Below are 22411 nucleotides of genomic sequence, written 5' to 3' on the forward strand. Positions count from 1 at the left end.
ATTTTTAAAACTAACGCAACATCATATTTTCCACAATTTATTAATTGGCACGGTCACCCACGTCACGTCACGTCATTCTTTAAAGATCTTTCGTTCTTAACTAAGAATTTATCCTTGACCTTACATTTATCTTTAACGATTTTAATTATACACTAAATATTTCATAATTAAATGATTTAATTTAATAAACTATTAACTTTTTTTTTATTATCATAATATGGATATAAATGAAATTATTTTAAAAATATATTAGTTCAAGGTAAATAACTTTTACAAAAGAGTTTTTTTTTTTTTTTTTTTGAAGATGTGAGCATGCATCAATGCACGTCATTGAGTCAGTTTCTCACTTATATTAGATGAATTGTTGAAGTCAATCCACCATACGATACCATGATGCTTCTTGTTCGCCTATGATATTGGGCTGATGATGGAGAGTAAATTACAAGACCTAAATGAAGGCTTGAGGAGTGGAGAGCAGCCTTAGAGGGCAAAGGCTTATGCATCAGTCGGTCTAAACCCGAGTACCTCTATTGTAACTTTAGTGTGGTCAACAGTGAACTAGTAGTAACATGACCAAAAATGTTAACTTAAAAGGTCTACAATGGTGTTTGGTTTTTATTACACTTTTATGGTTATTTTAGAGGCAAAGATGGTGAGCTAAGGTTGGGAACTCGAAGAGCTACTCGACCAAGACATTTTCTTCCCGAAGCAATTATGCCCGACTCAAATTTTTTCATGGACATGTTTGCCCCTGTAGCTAATGCAATATCTACCAACACTACTTTTGATGTTTTCTACAGTCCTAGGTAAATTCTAAGGTCATTAAGGTGTTGTTTGGATGTGCATTATTAAACTGATTATTAGATTACTTAGGGGCCAGATAATAATGATTTCGGATTGTTACTGTCATATCAATTGCAACCAAACCAATTCATAAGTAACAAAGATGATTATTGGAAGATTTAAGTTCGTTTTTCGACCTTGTGGTTTGACCATTTTAACGCCTTCTTTCCAAAATGGGAATTTTTCTTAGTTTAACTATTTTTGTCATGACAGTATGACACTAACTCTGTTAGATATTTTCGGTTAGTTTTCCAGATATGACCAAAATACCCTTTTTATTAAAAAAATAATAGATACAATAAAAAAAGTTGTTAACATAAATACAACACTTAAACAACAAATAAGAGTTTTTTTTTTATTATCTATTAATACTTATGAAACACTCAAACAACTAATTATGTGAAAGATTACAACTGATTATCTGATCTTCGTGTTCGGTATCACATAATCAGTTTTTCTAATGCATAACTAACAAACCCCTTTTGCTCATTTGTTAATCCAAACTTATAATGATGCAAGTCTAATTGAGCCGATGTTGTTGTTCCTTACGCGAAATATATGAACTGCATCAGCAATATGATCACAATTGGCACAAGGTTCAAGATGAGATTCAGTGTGGACGAATCTCCTGAAAGAAGGTATCTTTGAGATAGCAATGATGACCCATTTACTTCTTAATGTGTCTGTTTATAATTTTCCCTTAACGCGTCAAACGGGTAAAATATCAGTATCACTAAAAGCAGTTAAAAAGGAAACATGCCAAATGAATCAAAAATCACCTGAACTTTATGGTTCATATTTACTAACTTCAAGTTTCCAATGCATAAAGCCTCATAAGTTATATTAAAAAGTTAGATAATAAATGAAATAATGCAGTTCGTATAACAATATTTAACATAACAAGTATGTAGAAAAGATTTGTAGTTGCTGCAAAAGAAGAGTTTCCAATGCATAAAGCCTCCTCAAATTATTTTATTAAAGAGTTAGATTATTAATCAAATAATGTAATTTGTATAACGATATCTGCGACATACTAAGTATTTAGAAAAGATTTATAATTTCTTTAAAAGAAGTGTTTTGGGTCAACCCGCCTATTTTTTGCCTCCTGTAGTAACTTTTGATACAAAGATACCACCTTTATGTTTGCTGGTGCTTAAATGTAAATCTTGATCATTTTCTTGCAGGTTTAGAGGTGTTGTGATTGGTGTTAGTGACATGGATCCTTACAAATGGCCTAAATCGAAATGGAGATGTTTAACGGTACTTCGCGTTTAACTTTATAGAAAGAAACTAGTTTCTTTACATCTGTTTGTTTGTTTTTTAATGTTTTTGGTCTATTTAACAGGTGAGGTGGGATGAAGATGTTGGAAACAATAATCAAGAACGAATATCTCCGTGGGAGATTGATCTTTCGGGTGCTTCTATGCCGCTTTTAAGCATTCAGTCATCTTTAAGATTCAAGAAACTGAAGGAAAATCTTCACTCAACTCCATCTGAACACCCTGTTGCTGCTGGTATGTAATTTTCTTGATTATGTAACACTAAAAAGATCTTGACCCGTTTACTTATGAATGAATCAAATTGGGGATGTTTCGGGTCAACATGACCAGTTTTGACTAGGGTGTCCAGTCGTGTTGGGTGGACAGGTTGCTGGTTGAATTGTTCAACCTAAACACAACCATATATTTATTCATGTCAAAAACATCCACCCTAATATGCACATACTATAAATCGTGTAATCCAAACATTACCCTTTAGCTCATTTGTTTGAACGTGTCAAACAGATTGATGGGTGATAACCAAGTTGTGAGCGTGTTAATTGAGCCGGTGGGTTGTAAAACATGGGTTAAAACAGGCTAGGGGGTTAACTTGTTTAACTAAATGGGCTAAACATGTCAACCGGAACACAACCTGTTTAATTGAGCATGCCAACCCAAAACCCGATTATTTTTATGACGGAAATTTTCACCCCGGGTTTTAGACTAAGAATGTTGTAAGTTATTTTTTTGCTTCTTTAGAATATTTAATTATAATTGTTATTTTTTTTTTGTAGCATGGGGTGGATGTTTAGACTTTGAGGAGTCAACAAGATCCTCAACGGTCTTGCAAGGTCAAGAAAATAATGTTGGTAAGATGTACAACCCGTTAACCTTCAGAGTACAACCCTCAATGCACATGGGTTTTTCTCCAAACCCTATATTATTAACGGGAAAAAGTACAAACGCTGTCACCAATACTAACCCGACCATTTTGGGATCAAACAACACTAGATTCCCAACGGTCTTGCAAGGTCAAGAAATTTGCTCGTTCAAATCTCTAACCGAGCCTTGGGGCCCACCAAGAACCAGTGGTGGGCCCAACCAAACGGGTTTTTATCCACTTGGGTTTTCCCAATGAGTCGGGCTCCTGTCATACCCACAATTGGGTTCCCAATTAGTCGGCCCATTTTTGGAAATGGGCTTACAAGAGATCATAATATTGTTAATGGGCTAAAGCTACAACTTCAAGCTCCCGTTGACCTCGGGAAAACAAACGTTGACCCGACTCCGATCATTGAAGGTAATTCGGAGAAAAATGATGGTGGTGGTGGTGGTTCTGATAGCAATGGTAGTAGTTGTAAATTATTTGGTTTTCAGTTGAATGGAGCTTTACCATTAATGGAAGGTCATCAAAATCTAAGTAAAAGAAGTTGCATTAAGGTAAAATTTGTTACTTGTAGTGTACAAGTTACTAACTAGAGGTGTCAAACGGTCTCGTCTGGTCAGGTCGAGTCGGGTCGGGCTTGTTTGATATATGTTATAACTAATTAGTTTTCTAAATATAATTAAAAAGTATGATGGTAAATTTTGGGTGATATAACTCAAGTGCACTTAAGTAAGTTTATTTATTAATAAGCTCACCCGTATATCAAAAATGATATGAACTAATATATATATCACTCCGAATATATTTAAATTTAGTTGTATAAGTTTAAGCTAAAAAGTTATTGGATGACGAAAATACCATTGAATTCTTTTAAATATAAAAGTACATTGAAGATGTCTCAATACGCAATAAGTTAAAATTGATTTATTTCAAAAAAAAAATCTGAAAGCATTTTTATCATCCGACATGTTTTTATCAGATTTAGTAGAAATGAAACCAGATTTCATACTTAGACAAATGTGACATGGCCTTTGCATACATCATCCTTAAAAATTTTGATCCATTATCACGTTGGGAATGTTTCTCGTTTAGTTAGTTTCTTAAAGTTTATTATCGGAAAAGAGTCAAAATTGCATTTCTAGATGAGATACGACCTTTTTGTCACATAGAAAGTTTTGGTTACAATTCTTTTTTTCCATATGAAGGTTCACAAACAAGAAAACAAAGTTGGAAGGGCCATTGATCTCTCAAAAATGTCAAGTTATCATGAGTTATTTAGTGAACTCGAATCTCTATTTCACATGGAAGGCGTGTTGACTAGTCAAGATGGTGTGTGGCAGTTGCTATATACCGATGAAGAAAACGACATGATGGTTGTCGGGGATGATCCATAGGAGTAAGTCCTTATGAACATTGTACAACTATTTCATACACTATTTAAACGACTTAAGTTCAAATCAAATCAATTTTTGAATTTGAACGCACAAGATACAAGTTACTTTAAACTTTTATGTGTGTCAAAAATCGATAAAAGAATGGTCTTAGAATATAAGAGTGGTTAAAAAAATAGACTTTTGTTGAATTCACACACGAGTTTTGAAATTTATTTTTGAATGATTGAATGGTTAGAATTTTTTTAAAAGTAACTAAAAACTAAAAGTTATTTTAAAGTTTAATAACTTGATCATATAATAAAATAACCCTATCATTAAATTTTTAAAAGTAAATGTATTTGTTCATTTTCATAGTAAATAAAATAAAATCAGTTACTTGTAGCAATGAGCTATGTTGAAACCCTAATTGAACCGGACATGATTTTTGTGAGAGTTCGATGGTGGGTTTTAGTTAGAATGATGATCAAGCCAATAGGAAGATAAGAATGTAAAAACCCCAATTGAAAGGATTGTTTGATTATGAGTGCTCGAGTGTTAGTGTGTAAGGTGACTCTTGATGACCATGCAAAGTGAGTGTATTATTTCATTTCTCATGAACTTGGCATTACAAAAGGAATGTATACAATATATATAGGGTCCAGGGAGAATCTCCCTATAGACTGTTACTCTTCAGGCTCCCTTTATTATCCGCTGGTCCTTTGACTTCAACAGGGAGCTGGTCATTATCCATTGGACCTTCTTTTCCCTCCAAGATCAGGTCCACTTCAGCTCTATAGCACTCAGGTTGACAAGGATAATAGACTTAGTCCAAGCCCGTCTTTCCCTTTCTCTCCAGTATTCCCTTTCTTCTCTTCCCCCTAGGCTGTAGCTGGCCTCCCTTTATCCGCTGGATATTGCCTCATCTCCTGGAGCATGCGTGCCTTGGGATCCCCCCCCCAAGTCAGGTGCAAAGTAATTTCTGACCCCTTTGACTTGGTCTTTCATCTTATTATACCCTTTGTCCTTGGGCCTCTTTTCTTGGGCTGGGTATCATGTTCTTCACTTGATGGGTTGTGACCTAGGAGCTTTCTCCTGGGCCATTATTCTCTTTGACTTAGGCTTCCTTACTTTAGCCATCCTTAATTTGAGCTCGTGTTTCCTACTGGACCTATTTATCTTATCATTTGAAGAACCCATTTCAAAGGTAACCTCTTCAAGTCTTCCCTGTCTATTATCCTTATAGCTCATGATAAAGGTGATAGACTAAGCCCCGACCCGGCTCATCCTTATCTTTCTTTGATTTATATTATCTAATCCCCTTTTATCTTTTCAGTCCATTACTGGCCCACACTTGAGTCGACGACATTTATGAAAAAGCCTCTCATGTTTCCCTCAAGATGTCATGATATCTTTCGAATCGTCTGCCTTTCTCTTGATTGTTGGTTCCTCTTTCCTACTTTGAAATTTACATTTCCTATCTCCTTATTATCTAATTGGTAGGATGTTTGGTTGGAGTAACTAGTACTCTCCATGCATCTTGGTTTCTCCTGGGCTTTCTTGACTTGGTCCCATTTATGGGACGGAGACCCATTTCATAGGAGGCTTTCTCATGTAGTCCCAACTCATCTTTCTCATAACATACGGGATAGGTTCATCCCTTTTAGACTCATTCATTGGGCTAGTTTCGGACAAGATCCTTTTTCGATACCTGGCTGAGGTAGATGATATTTAGTTCCCATGAGCCTGACCCAGTTCTCTTGGTAGTTTAATCTACATAGTCCCTCTTCTATATAATAAAGGATGAGTAAGCCATAAACACAATGGGTTGATTCCATTTGACTCATCAGATTTGGGCCCAGTAAGGTTGAGATGGCGAAGTTATGGGATGAAATAAAGACCAAGCATTATACGCTCATCCCCACACAATGGGCCCCGTTCTGTAATTATCTCTTCAAGTCCGCCAGTCCCTTATGCTAATTATTTATGATTGGGATAAGGGACTTTGAACCCGAGTTTCTTTAGCATAACCAAGAAAAGATTAAGTTTTCTCTTTTGGGTAGTTAGGTTAGTTTTATGTAATTTCTTTCTTCTTATTGAACAACCCTCCTAAAGTTGTTAGAAACCCACTAACAGACTTTAATAATGATCTTGCTATTCTTGCTTTACTAGTAGTGGACATAGAAACGAAGACACAAACAATTTCCAATGTGATAATATATGATGAAAATGTATCAAACCATCGACGTTAATCATGATGATTTGACTTACTTCTATATATTTCTCCTCTTGCTCGCGGGTGTATCATGATGTTGATTATAAGGTTTTCACCTGTGAGGTGGATGTAGTAGGTTAGCTATCAATTTGTAGTCGGTCTTTTCTTTCACTCGTTGTGAATATGATTCGATTGTCTTTCCCCCTTTAGGGGGGGGGGGTATATGTATGATGTCCCATTTAATGGGAAATATATAAGTTGTGAGCCTCATACAAGGGGCCATGTCCCACTTGGGGGAGGTATAAGTTCTAAGAGTCTTAGAAGGGGCTATTTTCCCTTGGGGAATTATGATTATTGAGCCTCATAGATGGGGCTATTTTTCATGGGGGTAATTATAAGCATTGAACCTAATGGATTAGGTTAATTTTGTATACGGATCCAAGCCCCTCAGCCAGGCCTTCCTTTCACACTTGTGAAGGAGCATTGATGTCATTTTCCCATTAACGGGGAATTATAAGTGATGTGCCTCTTAAAGAGGGCTTTATCCCACCTGGGGTAATTCTAAGTATGATGCCTCTTTTAGAGGGCTTTTATCCCATCTGGGGGAATTGTAAGTATGGTGCCTCTTTTAAAGGGCTTTATCCCATCTGGGGGAATTGTAAGTATGGTGCCTCTTTTAGAGGGCTTTATCCCATCTGGGGGAATTATAAGTATGGTGCCTCTCTTAGAGGGCTTTATCCTATCTTGGGGAATTATAAGTATGGTGCCTCTTTTAGAGAGCTTTATCCCATCTGGGGGAATTGTAAGTATGGTCGACCAATTATATTTGTTAATCATAAATATAAAAAGCATAATTAGTTTTAATACATATTAGATATCTTACACATGAAGATGATGGAAGGGGCTACTGGTAGGGGCTCATTCGCTTCTTATAATAGATAATAGGGATATGAAAGGTACTTCTCCATGGAAAATTTTTGGAATGTGAAGTGTTAACTCATGAGGCTTTTTTCCTTTCATAGCGACTTTGTCAGTCTTTAGAAGGGAACTCTTCTTCTCATTCATTGGAAGGGAATTATTTTCCTTGGAAGTCTCTCTAAAATGGTGATCTCTTTATGAGATACGTCTTCATGCATAGAAACTGATGAACGGGGTCCCTCTTGTCGTGTTAAATAAACTTCAATGACGAAGACCCACAACACAATGATAAAATATCAAATTAGTCCCCCAGCTCCATGCTGGTGTATGGGGGAGGGTTCCTTCTGAATGGAATTGACCTTTCACATATGTCGACCCTTAAAACATTCCATCCCTTGGAGGGGATTATTCTCCTTCAGATAAAATTCTTGTAATGCAAAAAGTTGTTGTAGAATGCTCTCTTTCCTTACATGAGGGGTTTCTCGAATACCTTGTAATATGAGATGTTGTTGTGGAAGGCTCTCCTTCCACATGAGGAAAAACTTTTCAAATACTTCATTAATTGGAAAGTGATTACTCTTCTTAAGAAGGAAAATCTGGAAGAGGTTGTTTTCCTTTGCAGGGAACCCTTGCCCAAATGATACTTTCTTTTTTGGAGGGAATTTTTAAATACCTCCTCCCTTGGAAAGGAAATTTTCTTCTTTGAAAAAGATTCTTAAAATATGGCAAGGGGCTTTAGTAGGGATTGTATGGGAGGAGTGTTTGTAATGAAGGGATTGTTTTGGGAGGAGCATCATTATATATGGATTGTCTTGAAATGAGGTATCCTCCTTGGAAGGAGGCTCTGTTATGACTTGCTTGTCTTGGAAGGGGTTTTGGTAAGAAGGATTGTTTAGCAAGGGCCTTTTTCTAAAGGAATTATATTGCACGGGGGGTTTGCTCTTGAGGGGTTATTTAGTAAGGGGGGTTAGTTCTGGAGCAATTGCTCAGTAGGGGGCTTCATTTTTAGGAGATGGTCCCGCAAAGGACCTTGCTTTGGGAGAGTTACTTTGGGGGAGTTATTTAGCAAGCGAGTTTGTTCTGAATCCCAAGATGGGCCTTCATATTAAAGTAAATGTCCCAGGACACCCCCTGGCAAGGGGCTCGGGGGCTTTGTTTTGAATCACAAGAAGCGCATTCATATTAAAGTAAATGTCCCAATACACCCCATTGGGAAGGGGCTCGAGGGCTTTGTTTTGAATCACAAGGGCATTCATATTAAAGTAAATGTCCCAGGACACCCCCTTGGGAAGGGGCTCGAGGGCTTTGTTTTGAATCACAAGGGCATTCATATTAAAGTAAATGTCCCATGACACCCCTTGGGAAGGGGCCTTCCTTCAAAATTTTATTGTGAAGTTTTACAATGCACAGGGTATGTATGAATTGTCTTAAAAGATATACGTCTGTGGGTTAAGCCACATCAAAAAAAAATTATCATTGTTTAAAAAAGTGGACTTCCCAACACTCTTTTATTTCATTCTATTTTAATCATCCATGTGTAGTGACAAAAAATGGAATAATCACGAGGATAGTGCTTTTTCTTTTAAATGTATATTATAAAGCCTAGCATGTAGGTTAACACATACTTTCTCCAAAACCAAGGCTCCTCATACTTATAACTCACATTTCCCTTCACTTGTTTATTTTAATGTTTTCCTCTTCCCAATAAATCTTGTGTTCTCTATCAAGATATGGCTAACTTGATTGTTTTCCTTTCCAAATTCCAACCAAAAAATAAAAAAAATCTCATATTAACTCTAATAGAGTAGGAACATATTATTTAATATCTTTTTTGTTTCTCACAATAGAAGTATGAATTTAGAAATAATAACAAAAGTTAAATGAACAACTCTAGCTTTTATTTGTCACTATCAAAATAGCCAAAGTTAAAAGCTATGTTTTTCTTTCTACCCTATGATATGTAAGATTTGACTTGTTGATATCAAATACCATGTGTAACTCTTTTATCAAATAGTTTATTCTTTCTTTCTTTTATTTCTCTCTCTCTCTCTTTTTATTAATTTTCTTATATATAGGTAAAAATGATGATGAAGTTTGATTTTCTTTATGTTTCCTTTGTATCATACTAATTATTTGAATACAAAATTAGCTTTTGGTGTCTTGATGTCCTATAACCTACACACCCTGTCAAGGTAATGCATACCTGATGAAACCCAATTGGTGAGGTGTTCCCATAGCCGTAATAAGGAATCTTTGAGAAATATTAGCAAGATTTTGTTGTTCCTTGGACATGATCCACCTAGAAGACTAGTTATCCTGAGCGAAATAAGCTTGACCGCGATCGGAGGGGGCTCCAAACTGAGCCGAAATGACTCAAATTTAAGAAGAAGGGGCTCAAAGTTGAGCTTGCTCCTTGATTTTGCCAATCGGACGTTTGTAGATCCAAATATCGTGTAGGCGTTTGTCATTTTCTTCTCGCTTTTGCTCTTCGATACATGCTCTCCGGAGAGTATTTCAAGATTCTTGCCCTTTTTTTTAAGACTCTCCGGAGAATATTTCAAGATTTTTTGACTTCACGGAATATTTTGAAAAGCCGGAGAAAGATTCCGGCCATGGAAAAACGCCGAAGAATCTGAACCGGGTTGACACTTGTTTATCGAAACAGTGGACAGACAACAAGAACCTTTTGCCGGCGAGACAATGACGGCGGCAGCGTATTTAATGGTGGTCGTCACCTGAGCCAGAAGAAAACAATAGTGGTATTCCTCCCAGGCTTTGATCATCCCTTCTTCCAAGGTTTTGGTGAGACCTTCAATAAAGAAGGTCCCACGGACGGCGCCAATGTTGAAACCCTAATTGAACCGGACATAATTTGTGTGAGAGTTCGATGGTGGGTTTTAGTGAGAATGATGATCAAGCCAATAGGAAGATAAGAATGTAAAAACCCCAATTGAAATGACTGTTTGATTATGAGTGCTCGAGTGTTAGTGTGTGAGGTGACTCTTGATGACCATGCAAAGTGAGTGTATTATTTCATTTCTCCTTAACTTGGCATTACAAAAGGAATGTATACAATATATATAGGGTCCAGGGAGAATCTCCCTATAGACTGTTACTCTTCAGGCTCCCTCTATTATCCGCTGGTCCTTTGACTTCAACAGGGAGCTGGTCATTATCTATTGGACCTTCTTTTCCCTCCAAGATCAGGTCCACTTCAGCTCTGTAGCACTCAGGTTGACAAGGACAGGTCAGCCCTTGACCCTAGGTTTTGTCTGGAGTGCCCAGGGTATTGTTGGGCTGGACCGGGCTAGACTTTTTGGTCTCTCTGACTGGGCCTGGCCAGACGTAGGTGCTGTTTGTTTTTCAGAGGTAAAATGTCAGAAGACTGCGAAACCACATCTGCCAACATCTGTAGCAGAAGAGGTGGACCAAAACTCTGCAGTCTGCAACAAGAAGACTGTTTGTTTTTTAATAACTGCAGACTACCAAAACTATTCTAAATCTAATCTAATCTAATCTCAGAAGACATATAACAAGTTAATGTTTGATATATTAGCTAGCATTCACAGTTCAAGTAACTTCAAAGCAATTATCTTTTCCACAAACTAACGCCTAACATAGCAACAATTATCAAGTAAAATCATGAAAATGTTTATAGCATAAAAATAACAATCAAAACACGTATTCATTACCACGAGAGAAACAAACACACACTCTGGTTCAATAAGCCCTAACAATCACCAAAATCAATCAAAACATGTATTAACCACTACGAGATAGCATAATCTGGTTCAATAAACCCTAAAATCACCAAACTCAATAATAACAGAACCTACACACCAAACATCAATAGTAACAAAAGGTATGAAATTAAACCTGATATGGGGGAATAGAGGACGGCGGGGTTGCAGCGGTGGGGCGGCACTGGAGCAGTAGAGCGGCAGCGGCAGGTTGCGGCGGCGCTGGAGCAGTGGAGAGATGGGGTTGCAGCGGTGGGAGAGTTGGGCGGCAGTGGAGCGACGGGTTGTGTAACACCCCGACCGATGGCGGATTATACATCGGGGCGCCACGTATTGTTTCATTACTCGTGACACTATTTGGGTGTCAATATTTAATAAATACATTTTCATTGCGCACGCGCAGAACACAAATCGTAAAGTAACATAGATCATATCATAACTCAAAATATTCAAATATCATAATTTGTCTTGTTACATTTTAATCTAGGTCCAAAGAAAAAGAAAACATCCTACGTGTCCTTGAGATTCCCAAAAGCAGCTACAGCAAACCTGAACATGTGTTAAAATAAAACGTCAACACTTGCGTGTCGGTGAGAAATCAAGTTTAACAGATATAAATAGATAACAACAAATACTGCGCGCAACATGTGCTTAACTGGGGTTTAACATAGGGTGTAATCAGATTGTGATCAAGCCTAAATAGATCATAGCTCATAGTTCAATCCGTGCTCCCACTCGAGCACAAAAACAAATAATCATACGTGCATGTGTAAACAAAACAAGAAAACCGTAAACGATAGGTCTCCCGTGTTCATCTAATGGATCCATGAAAACTTCGGAATAGGCCGAACAAAGCGGTTAATGATTCACACATACAAATAAACAGCCAAGTAAACGTCCATAACACATGGGGTTTTGCGCACATAAATTTCATAAACAAGTTTAAGACTCAAGTTGTACGAACACATGAACATCCCAAAACGTTAAAAATAAAAGGGGATTAAGTACGAGATTACTCACCTGAAAAAGGTGTGTTGAAAGATAATGCAATAACCAACTTTTAAACAAGCACAAGTTAACCTATAAATAAGAGGTTATTGGTTTAACGATTGGTTTTTATGTCTTGAATATATGCAGTAAGTATCGATTTTTGTTAGTTAAATAAATTAAAACAAAATGTATATATTATTTTTTTACCGAGATTCTGGGCAGAACAGAAGAGAAGACGGAGGCAAAGAGAGGAGTGGCGTTGCAGAAGAATCACGGCAGAGAGCAAAGGGAGAGAGATTTGGGGAGTGTTTAAGTGTAGTGTGTGTAGTGTTAATAAACAAGAAATTAGCTTAATTTATAGGAAAAACCCAAGGGAACACAATCCCTTAAAAAGGGGAAAAGATCTTATCAAATCAAGCAAAAAATATTAAAAAGCACAAGAATCCAAAAGCAAAAGATAATAAAAAGATATGCCGGCAGCTGCAGGGGATGGGGAAAAGCTGACAGGTTACAGATCAAAGCATGGGAGGTGTCAGATAAAGCACTGTTCAAGACATGTAAAAGAAGATTTCAAAAGATTATGTCAGTCACTTTTTCTGTCAACCAATAGGATTGGTGCGCATGCTGCGCCGAAAGTGGCTTTTCGGACAGATGTCGGAACTGACCTACAGTGCTCAAACCAAAGATAAGATATTTCAAAAGCATACAGGCTGACCTAAACTGAAGAAAAGACTTAAGGTCTAGCGCGAGAAGACTCGAGCGCGCGCGCGAGGGCGAAGGCAGACAGAGAACAATCCTTAGCGCGCCGCGGGAAGAACTACAATCCTTAGCGCGTCGCGGGAAGAACTACAATCCTTAGCGCGTCGCGGGAAGAACTACAATTCTTAGCGCGCCACGGGAAGAACTATAATCCTTAGCGCGCCGCGGGAAGAACTACCATTCTTAGCGCGCTGTGGGAACAGTTCGCCTCGCGTATCGCAGGAACAGTTGGTCTTCACGCAGGCTTCCTTGTAAGGAGTCTGGCGCGTGGAGCTGCGCAGACATCCTTAGGCAGGAAGAACCAAAGGACAAGCAAAGAGTTTGAGAGAAAAAGGGGTTCAAGGCGTAAAGGTTAGGCAGAGGGGCGGGACGGCGACAACAGAGAAAAAGGGAGGCGGGACGGCGACAAGAGGAAAAAGAGGCGGGACGGCGGAGAGAAGGAAGAAAGGGACGGGTCGGCGGAAAAGAAATTATTATTATTAGTAAGTAATATAAAAATATATATATATAATTTATTTAATGTTAAATTTACAAAGATTAATAATCAAAATTTAAATCATAAAAAGAATCGGATTCGAAAACGGGTACCTGGGTCGGGTCGAATTGGGCAGATGTCACAGTCTCCCCTACTTTAAGAAATTTCGTCCCGAAATTTATCTCGAAGCAGGTTGCGCAGAGAAAAGGTGCGGGTACTTGATCTTCATTTGATCTTCCCTTTCCCAAGTGAACTCGGCTCCGCGCTTGGACTGCCAACGAACTTTGACAATAGGGATGCGACTGCGCTTGGTTTGCTTTACCTCGCGATCCATAATCTCAACAGGCTTCTCAACGAAATGCATAGACTCATCAACTTGAACTTCATCAAGTGGTATGTGGAGGTTCTCGTCAGCTAAACATTTCTTGAGGTTGGATACATGAAAAGTTGGATGCACATTGCTGAGCGCGGGCGGCAGGTCCAGTTTGTAGGCAACTTTTCCCACCCTCGCAAGAATCTTGAATGGACCAACATAACGAGGTGCAAGCTTACCTTTCTTCCCAAAGCGGACAACACCCTTCCAGGGCGACACTTTGAGGAGAACAAGATCACCAACTAGAAATTCGAGAGGCTTCCGCCTGCGATCTGCGTAACTCTTCTGTCGGCTTCTGGCAGTCAGCAGATGATCACGGATCTTGGCGATTTTATCGGTTGTCTCTTGAACTAGTTCGGGTCCTGTGATTTGAACTTCACCCACTTCGTTCCAACAAATCGGCGAGCGGCACTTTCGACCGTAAAGTGCTTCAAATGGGGCCATACCGATGCTGGAATGATAACTGTTATTATAAGAGAACTCAATCAGAGGTAGGTGTGAATCCCAATTACCTCCAAAATCAAGAACACAAGATCGAAGCATATCCTCAAGGGTTTGGATGGTTCGCTCAGACTGTCCGTCAGTCTGAGGATGATATGCAGTACTCATGTCCAAACGAGTTCCTAACGCAGTTTGGAGAGATTTCCAAAAGCGAGATATAAAACGGCCATCGCGATCGGATATGATGCTCAAGGGAGCACCATGACGGCAAACAATTTCTTTGACATAAAGATGCGCAAGTTGTTCAACACGGTAGGTTTCACGAATGGGCAGAAAGTGGGCAGACTTGGTCAATCGATCCACTATTACCCAAATGCTATCATGTTTGCTTGCGGTCAAGGGTAACTTGGTGATAAAGTCCATTGCTATACTTTCCCATTTCCACGTAGGAATTTCAGGTTGTTCGAGCAAACCAGATGGGCGTTGATGTTCAGCTTTTACCTTAGAACAAGTTAGGCATTTAGCTACGAACACAGCAATATCCTTTTTCATACCAGGCCACCAAAAAGAAAGGCGCAAATCTTTGTACATTTTGTCAGCACCAGGATGAACGGAATACCGAGTTTTGTGCGCTTCACTCAGTATGACAGAGCGAAGATTCTCATCATTGGGAATCCAGATGCGATTGAGATAACAGAGAATTCCATTCAGGTTAGGGACTAGATGCGCTTCTGCACCACACGCTAATTCGGCGCGTAGGTTGCCTTTGCTGATCGATGCGCGTTGCGCGTCGCGAATGCGCGATTCAAGATCGTTTTGGATCGGCGCGAAGTGAAGCTGCGTGCGCTGCAAAATACAGTTGAGTTGACTGGGTTTGCGGCTGAGCGCATCGGCTACCACATTAGCCTTTCCAGGGTGATATCGGATCTCACAATCGTAATCGCTGATGAGTTCGTTCCATCGGCGTTGTCTCATGTTATGTTCCTTTTGATTAAAAATGTGCTGAAGGCTTTTATGGTCTGTGTAAATGATACACTTAGTCCCATAGAGGTAGTGTCTCCAGATTTTTAAGGCAAATACAACTGCACCAAGTTCGAGGTCGTGAGTCGTATAATTCTTTTCATGAATTTTGAGTTGCCTAGACGCGTAAGCGATAACCTTGCCTCGTTGCATAAGTACACAACCGAGACCTTGGTTGGAGGCATCACAATAAACGACAAAGTCGTCAGTACCCTCAGGTAACGCTAGAACAGGAGCTTCGCACAACATTCGCTTGAGCGTTTGAAAGGCTTCTTCTTGCTTCGAGCCCCAAATATACGGTTTGCCTTTGTGTGTTAATGCTGTTAAAGGCAAGGCGATTTTTGAGAAGTTCGAAATGAATCGCCGGTAGTAACCGGCTAAGCCCAAAAAGGAACGGATTTCGGTAGGAGTGGACGGTGCAATCCAGTTCTTGATTGCTTCAATTTTGGATGGGTCGACATGAATACCCATCTTGTTTACAACATGACCAAGAAACTGTACTTCATCAGACCAAAACTCACACTTGGAGAGTTTGGCATAGAGTTGTTCGGTTCAAAGCTTTTGCAACACCAACAGAAGATGTTGTTCATGCTCGGCCTTGGTTTTGGAATATACCAGAACGTCATCGATAAACACGATCACGAATTGGTCCAAGAAAGGCCTACACACCCGGTTCATTAGATCCATGAAGACAGCGGGTGCGTTGGTTAAACCGAAGGGCATGACCAAGAATTCAAAATGACCGTAGCGGGTTCGAAAGGCAGTCTTGGGAATATCCTCTTCGCGGATACGCAACTGGTGATAGCCAGAACGGAGATCGATTTTGGAGAAACAAGAGGCACCTTGGAGTTGGTCAAAGAGGTCGTCAATACGCGGTAAGGGGTACCGGTTCTTAATGGTGAGCTTGTTCAGCTCGGTAATCGATACACATGCGAAACGAACCGTCTTTCTTTTTGACGAACAACACCGGAGCACCCCACGGCGAAGAGCTAGGGCGAATGAATCCTTTATCGGTCAACTCTTGAAGTTGACTTGCTAATTCTTGCATTTCAGCGGGTGCAAGTCGATAAGGAGATTTGGCTACGAGGGATGCACCAGGGACAAGATCAACACGAAACTCGACTTCCCGAGCGGGAGGTAGACCAGAAAGATCATCGGGAAAGACTTCAGGAAAGTCACGCACGATGGGGATTTCAGAAAGTTTCTTCTTTCCTTCATCGGGTTTGACCACATGAGCTAAGAACGCGACACATTTCTTCCGTAAAAGTCTCCGGGCTTCAGTGCATGACATAAGTTTAAGACCGTTAGATGGTTTATCGCCGTAGATATGAAGATCTTGACCATTTTCCCGAGGAATGCGAATCAACTTCTTGGCGCAGATTACTTCGGCGCGATTTTGCGAGAGCCAGTCCATACCAATAATCACATCAAAACTTCCAAGTGGCATGGGAATGAGGTCGATTAGAAAATCATGTTCATTAAGGTTAAGCGTGCAATCTTTGATCACGGAGTTTATTAAAATAGTTTCACCATTAGCCAATTCAACTGAAAAGTTTTCGTTTAAGTTTACTCGCGGTCGCGCAAGTTTTTGTTCAAATGCGCGAGAAATAAAACTCCTATCGGCGCCAGTATCAAAAAGTATAGATGCATATTGCCCGTTAAGTAAAAATGTACCATTAACCACGTCATTATTCGCTTGCGCTTGGTGCGCGGTTATATTAAAAGCTCGTCCGCGCGTCACTTGGTTTGAAATTTGGTTAACCGGGTTAGCTTGGGTAATTTGTACTTGCAGTCTCGGGCACGCGTTCCGGAAATGACTGGGGTCACCGCAGTTATAGCACGACCTGGGTCGTGGATTAGGGTATGTTGGTTGTGGGTTTAGCGGGTAAGTTGGTGGTGTTTGCGCGATTGGGTTGGCGGGAAGGACTCTACAGTTCTCAGCAGTGTGACCAGTACGGCCACATCGGTTACATTGTCGACACGGGACTTGAGTTGGATGGTGAAGTCTACAGGTTGGGCAAAAGGGTTGGTTTCCTGTGTAAGGTTTCTTAGTTGACGGGGCAGGGAGTGCGGGATTGGTTAAGGCATAGTTATGGACTACAGGGGGTGTTGGGTAGGTTGACAGTAGGTTAGGAGCGTATACTGGAGGTTGGTAGGCAGGTTGCTGGACAACGAGCGGGTTGGTAAGCGCGTAGGTTTGATGATTGGGTCTGCGCCTACGCTTGAGGTTGTTACGGTTTGAGGGTTCTGGCTTGGTTTCTGTTGGTTCTGGGACAGTCTTGGTGAGTTTGGTCTTTTCGGCTCCCCGAAGGAACAGGGTTCCTGCCCTGACATGGTTGTCGCTGAGCACAGCGGCCAACTCGATGGCGTCAGAGAGGGTTGCTGGGTTCCTGGCCCATACAGAATCTTGAATTTCCATGGGGAGACCCCCAAGAAACTTCTCGATGGCTCGGCGGGAAGGGGTAACTAGGTGCGGGACAAGCAAACTTAGTTCGTGGAAGCGCGTAGCGTACTCGCGCGCTTCGCCACTGTACTGCTTCAAGTTCCAAAATTCCTCATTTCGTTGGGAGGGCAGAATTCTCTAGTCAAAAGTTCCTTGAATTCCTCCCAGAGCATGCTAGAAGCAGCCTCTGCGCCACACGCATGAGCTACTCCGTTCCACCAAGTAAGCGCCCTTGATTCTAGGACACTTGAGGCGTATAAGGTTCGTCGGTCTGGAGGGCATTGGGTATGGAGGAAGGTGTTCTCAATTTTCTCGAGCCATTGGAGCATTACGGTGGCTCCTTCAAGCCCTGTGAATTTCGGAGGGTTACCCGCATTAAAGGATTTAATATTGTATCCGGAGGGGTTGGTATTATTTTGGTTTAAGGCTTGGGCTATTGCGGCGGCCATTTCCTGGGAACGACGCTGCATACGTCTGCGCGCGGCTTCTCTCCTCTGATGACGACGAACTGATAGTGGAGGCATTCTATAAAAGTTTTAGTTTTTGTTAATATCTTGGTATGGGAAATCGTTTTAGCGCAAAGTATATCGTCGCAAAGCTTGTTTCGCGGAGTTAAATGCTATCAAATTTTGAAGTAATGTATGAATTAAATGCAAACTTAATACAGGTAATGAATTCGAATTGAAAATCGACAATTCATGCATCACCATGACTTTCCGAATTCTCAATTTAAAATATCGAGTAAATGAATATTGGAGATTGACAATTCATGTATCACCATGCTTTTCAAATCCTCAATTTAAAATATCGAGTAAATGAATATTGGAGATTGACAATTCATGTATCACCATGACTTTTCAAATCTTCAATTTAAAACATAAAGTTAATGGGGATTGAAAATCAACTATTCATGTATCACCATGACTTTTCGGATTTTCAATGCTAAATCCCAACAACAAACGAATATGTAAGTAAAGAAATAAATTGAAATTTAACAATAAAAATCGAAAGTTCGCGGATAAAACACGAAATCATGTGCTGCGTATGCGCAAGCATATTTTATAAATATCGAGTAATTAACAATAGCGCGCAAACATGAGATATTTCTCATGCGCGAAAAGGGACTCTTAGGTATTCTAGGTCGTTACGTCTAACCACCTATCCTAAAGTCACGGAGCTCTGATACCAATCTGTAACACCCCGACCGATGGCGGATTATACATCGGGGCGCCACGTATTGTTTCATTACTCGTGACACTATTTGGGTGTCAATATTTAATAAATACATTTTCATTGCGCACGCGCAGAACACAAATCGTAAAGTAACATAGATCATATCATAACTCAAAATATTCAAATATCATAATTTGTCTTGTTACATTTTAATTTAGGTCCAAAGAAAAAGAAAACATCCTACGTGTCCTTGAGATTCCCAAAAGCAGCTACAGCAAACCTGAACATGTGTTAAAATAAAACGTCAACACTTGCGTGTCGGTGAGAAATCAAGTTTAATAGATATAAATAGATAACAACAAATACTGCGCGCAACATGTGCTTAACTGGGGTTTAACATAGGGTGTAATCAGATTGTGATCAAGCCTAAATAGATCATAGCTCATAGTTCAATCCGTGCTCCCACTCGAGCACAAAAACAAATAATCATACATGCATGTGTAAACAAAACACCCGTGTTCATCTAATGGATCCATGAAAACTTCGGAATAGGCCGAACAAAGCGGTTAATGATTCACACATACAAATAAACAGCCAAGTAAACGTCCATAACACATGGGGTTTTGCGCACATAAATTTCTTAAACAAGTTTAAGACTCAAGTTGTACGAACACATGAACATCCCAAAACGTTAAAAATAAAAGGGGATTAAGTACGAGATTACTCACCTGAAAAAGGTGTGTTGAAAGATAATGCAAGAACCAACTTTTAAACAAGCACAAGTTAACCTATAAATAAGAGGTTATTGGTTTAACGATTGGTTTTTATGTCTTGAATATATGCAGTAAGTATCGATTTTTGTTAGTTAAATAAATTAAAACAAAATGTATATATTATTTTTTTACCGAGATTCTGGGCAGAACAGAAGAGAAGACGGAGGCAAAGAGAGGAGTGGCGTTGCAGAAGAATCACGGCAGAGAGCAAAGGGAGAGAGATTTGGGGAGTGTTTAAGTGTAGTGTGTGTAGTGTTAATAAACAAGAAATTAGCTTAATTTATAGGAAAAACCCAAGGGAACACAATCCCTTAAAAAGGGGAAAAGATCTTATCAAATCAAGCAAAAAATATTAAAAAGCACAAGAATCCAAAAGCAAAAGATAATAAAAAGATATGCCGGCAGCTGCAGGGGATGGGGAAAAGCTGACAGGTTACAGATCAAAGCATGGGAGGTGTCAGATAAAGCACTGTTCAAGACATGTAAAAGAAGATTTCAAAAGATTATGTCAGTCACTTTTTCTGTCAACCAATAGGATTGGTGCGCATGCTGCGCCGAAAGTGGCTTTTCGGACAGATGTCGGAACTGACCTACAGTGCTCAAACCAAAGATAAGATATTTCAAAAGCATACAGGCTGACCTAAACTGAAGAAAAGACTTAAGGTCTAGCGCGAGAAGACTCGAGCGCTGCGCGCGAGGGCGAAGGCAGACAGAGAACAATCCTTAGCGCGCCGCGGGAAGAACTACAATCCTTAGCGCGTCGCGGGAAGAACTACAATCCTTAGCGCGTCGCGGGAAGAACTACAATTCTTAGCGCGCCACGGGAAGAACTATAATCCTTAGCGCGCCGCGGGAAGAACTACCATTCTTAGCGCGCTGTGGGAACAGTTCGCCTCGCGTATCGCAGGAACAGTTGGTCTTCACGCAGGCTTCCTTGTAAGGAGTCTGGCGCGTGGAGCTGCGCAGACATCCTTAGGCGGGAAGAACCAAAGGACAAGCAAAGAGTTTGAGAGAAAAAGGGGTTCAAGGCGTAAAGGTTAGGCAGAGGGGCGGGACGGCGACAACAGAGAAAAAGGGAGGCGGGACGGCGACAAGAGGAAAAAGAGGCGGGACGGCGGAGAGAAGGAAGAAAGGGACGGGTCGGCGGAAAAGAAATTATTATTATTAGTAAGTAATATAAAAATATATATATATAATTTATTTAATGTTAAATTTACAAAGATTAATAATCAAAATTTAAATCATAAAAAGAATCGGATTCGAAAACGGGTACCTGGGTCGGGTCGAATTGGGCAGATGTCACAGGTTGATGTTGGGTGAGTTGGGTGGCAGTGGAGAGGATGAGGGGATTAGGGTTTGGGAGTGTCTGATGGAATAAGAAAGATGGAAAGAAATTGGTTAGAAGAGGTGAGAAGTAACAATACCAACACTTCTGGGAGAAGAAGGCGCGCAGACGTTTTTTAATGAAACGTCTTCGGAAAAACAAACACAGTGCAGAGCCCAACGTCTGCGCGCCCTCTTCTCAGTGCAGACAAAAGAGGTGGAGAAGTGCTTTTGAGGAAAAACAAACAGCACCGTAGTCTCTTCAAGCTACAATGTGTATTCAAAGAAAACTTTTAAAAGAAATTAATCCATGAATATATATTTTATGTAGTGAGTTTGCAAGGATGGCTACAAAGATTCACATATGCACCATCAGTGGCGGATTCAAGGCAGAACAACGGTGGGACGATGCCCACCGTCCGGAAGCCAGAGAGCCGCGTCTACGGGTACACGTTAGTATATTATGACTCAACAATCAGTTCGTGCCCACCGTCCGGTTGCCGGCCATGCCCATCGTAGGTTATCGTTTGGATTTACATGGACCTGAGTTCTTGACCAGCGACGGTGCGGCGAGGCGGCGATGCCGACTGTGAAAAGGAAAGAGAGAATGGGAAAGACAGAGAACTGCATACTTGCTTTTTTTACTTTTTAGAGTTGTTTAAAAAGATATAGTATTATAAACACCTAACTTTATAATCCCATAATTAAAAGGTATAGTATTATTTATTATATGCCTTACAAACCTACCATTCACCCACCTACCGACTTACCGATTATAGCTTCTAATTTTACTTTGTCATTTTATTAATTTTTATGTTTCATATTATGATTTATTTAATTATACTTGTGAATGAACACTCTTTTTATATTTTACTTTACAATTTTATAAAAAAATTATTATTTGGTTAGAATATAATTTAGTTAGTTAAAAAAATATTATTATCATGTAAAAAGGGAAAAGATAATATATGACCCTCCGTTATTATCGACTATTGCCAATAAGTTGGCGAAACATATATAAATAAAAAGTATATTTTGACTCTCCGATTAAAAGTTTTTATCCTTTCATATGCCTCGAAAGTTCATTCCACTGTGGGCCTACAAAATGGTTGGCCGGCCCTATTCTATTTGACCCGACACATTTTTTACCCGATAAAATTTTGTGCCCCCGTATCGAAAATTCCTGGATCCGCCACTGTGCACCATGGAAGAAGTTGAGAAACTAATGAGTGGTGGTGTGATTAGTGATGACACCAGTTGCTTGGAGGAAGCACTGGCCGTAGTGGATACCTCTAAGTCGTCACTGATAGGCACGACGAAATAATTCTCCGGTCACCATGACGATGGTGGTGCTAGGGGTTTATAGTGTATGTTTGTGCAAGTGTTTTGTACTAACAAGACCATGGAAGT

The 22411-nt window shown here is 39.9% G+C and overlaps 1 pseudogene across 1 annotated transcript; it reads left to right on the plus strand.

The window, feature by feature from the left end:
- Nucleotides 1-601: 601 nt before the first annotated feature.
- LOC143533541 (auxin response factor 4-like) lies at nucleotides 602-21468 on the plus strand (annotated as a pseudogene). The gene is made up of 7 exons (XR_013135375.1): nucleotides 602-652; nucleotides 1363-1481; nucleotides 2028-2103; nucleotides 2189-2357; nucleotides 2897-3542; nucleotides 4194-4384; nucleotides 21333-21468. The product of XR_013135375.1 is annotated as an auxin response factor 4-like (transcript).
- Nucleotides 21469-22411: the final 943 nt, after the last annotated feature.

The sequence above is a fragment of the Bidens hawaiensis genome, unplaced genomic scaffold (assembly GCF_021521415.1).
Source record: "Bidens hawaiensis isolate Kalapana, Puna unplaced genomic scaffold, B.hawaiensis_p1.1 tig00009774_1, whole genome shotgun sequence".
In the NCBI taxonomy this organism is placed as follows: domain Eukaryota; kingdom Viridiplantae; phylum Streptophyta; class Magnoliopsida; order Asterales; family Asteraceae; genus Bidens; species Bidens hawaiensis.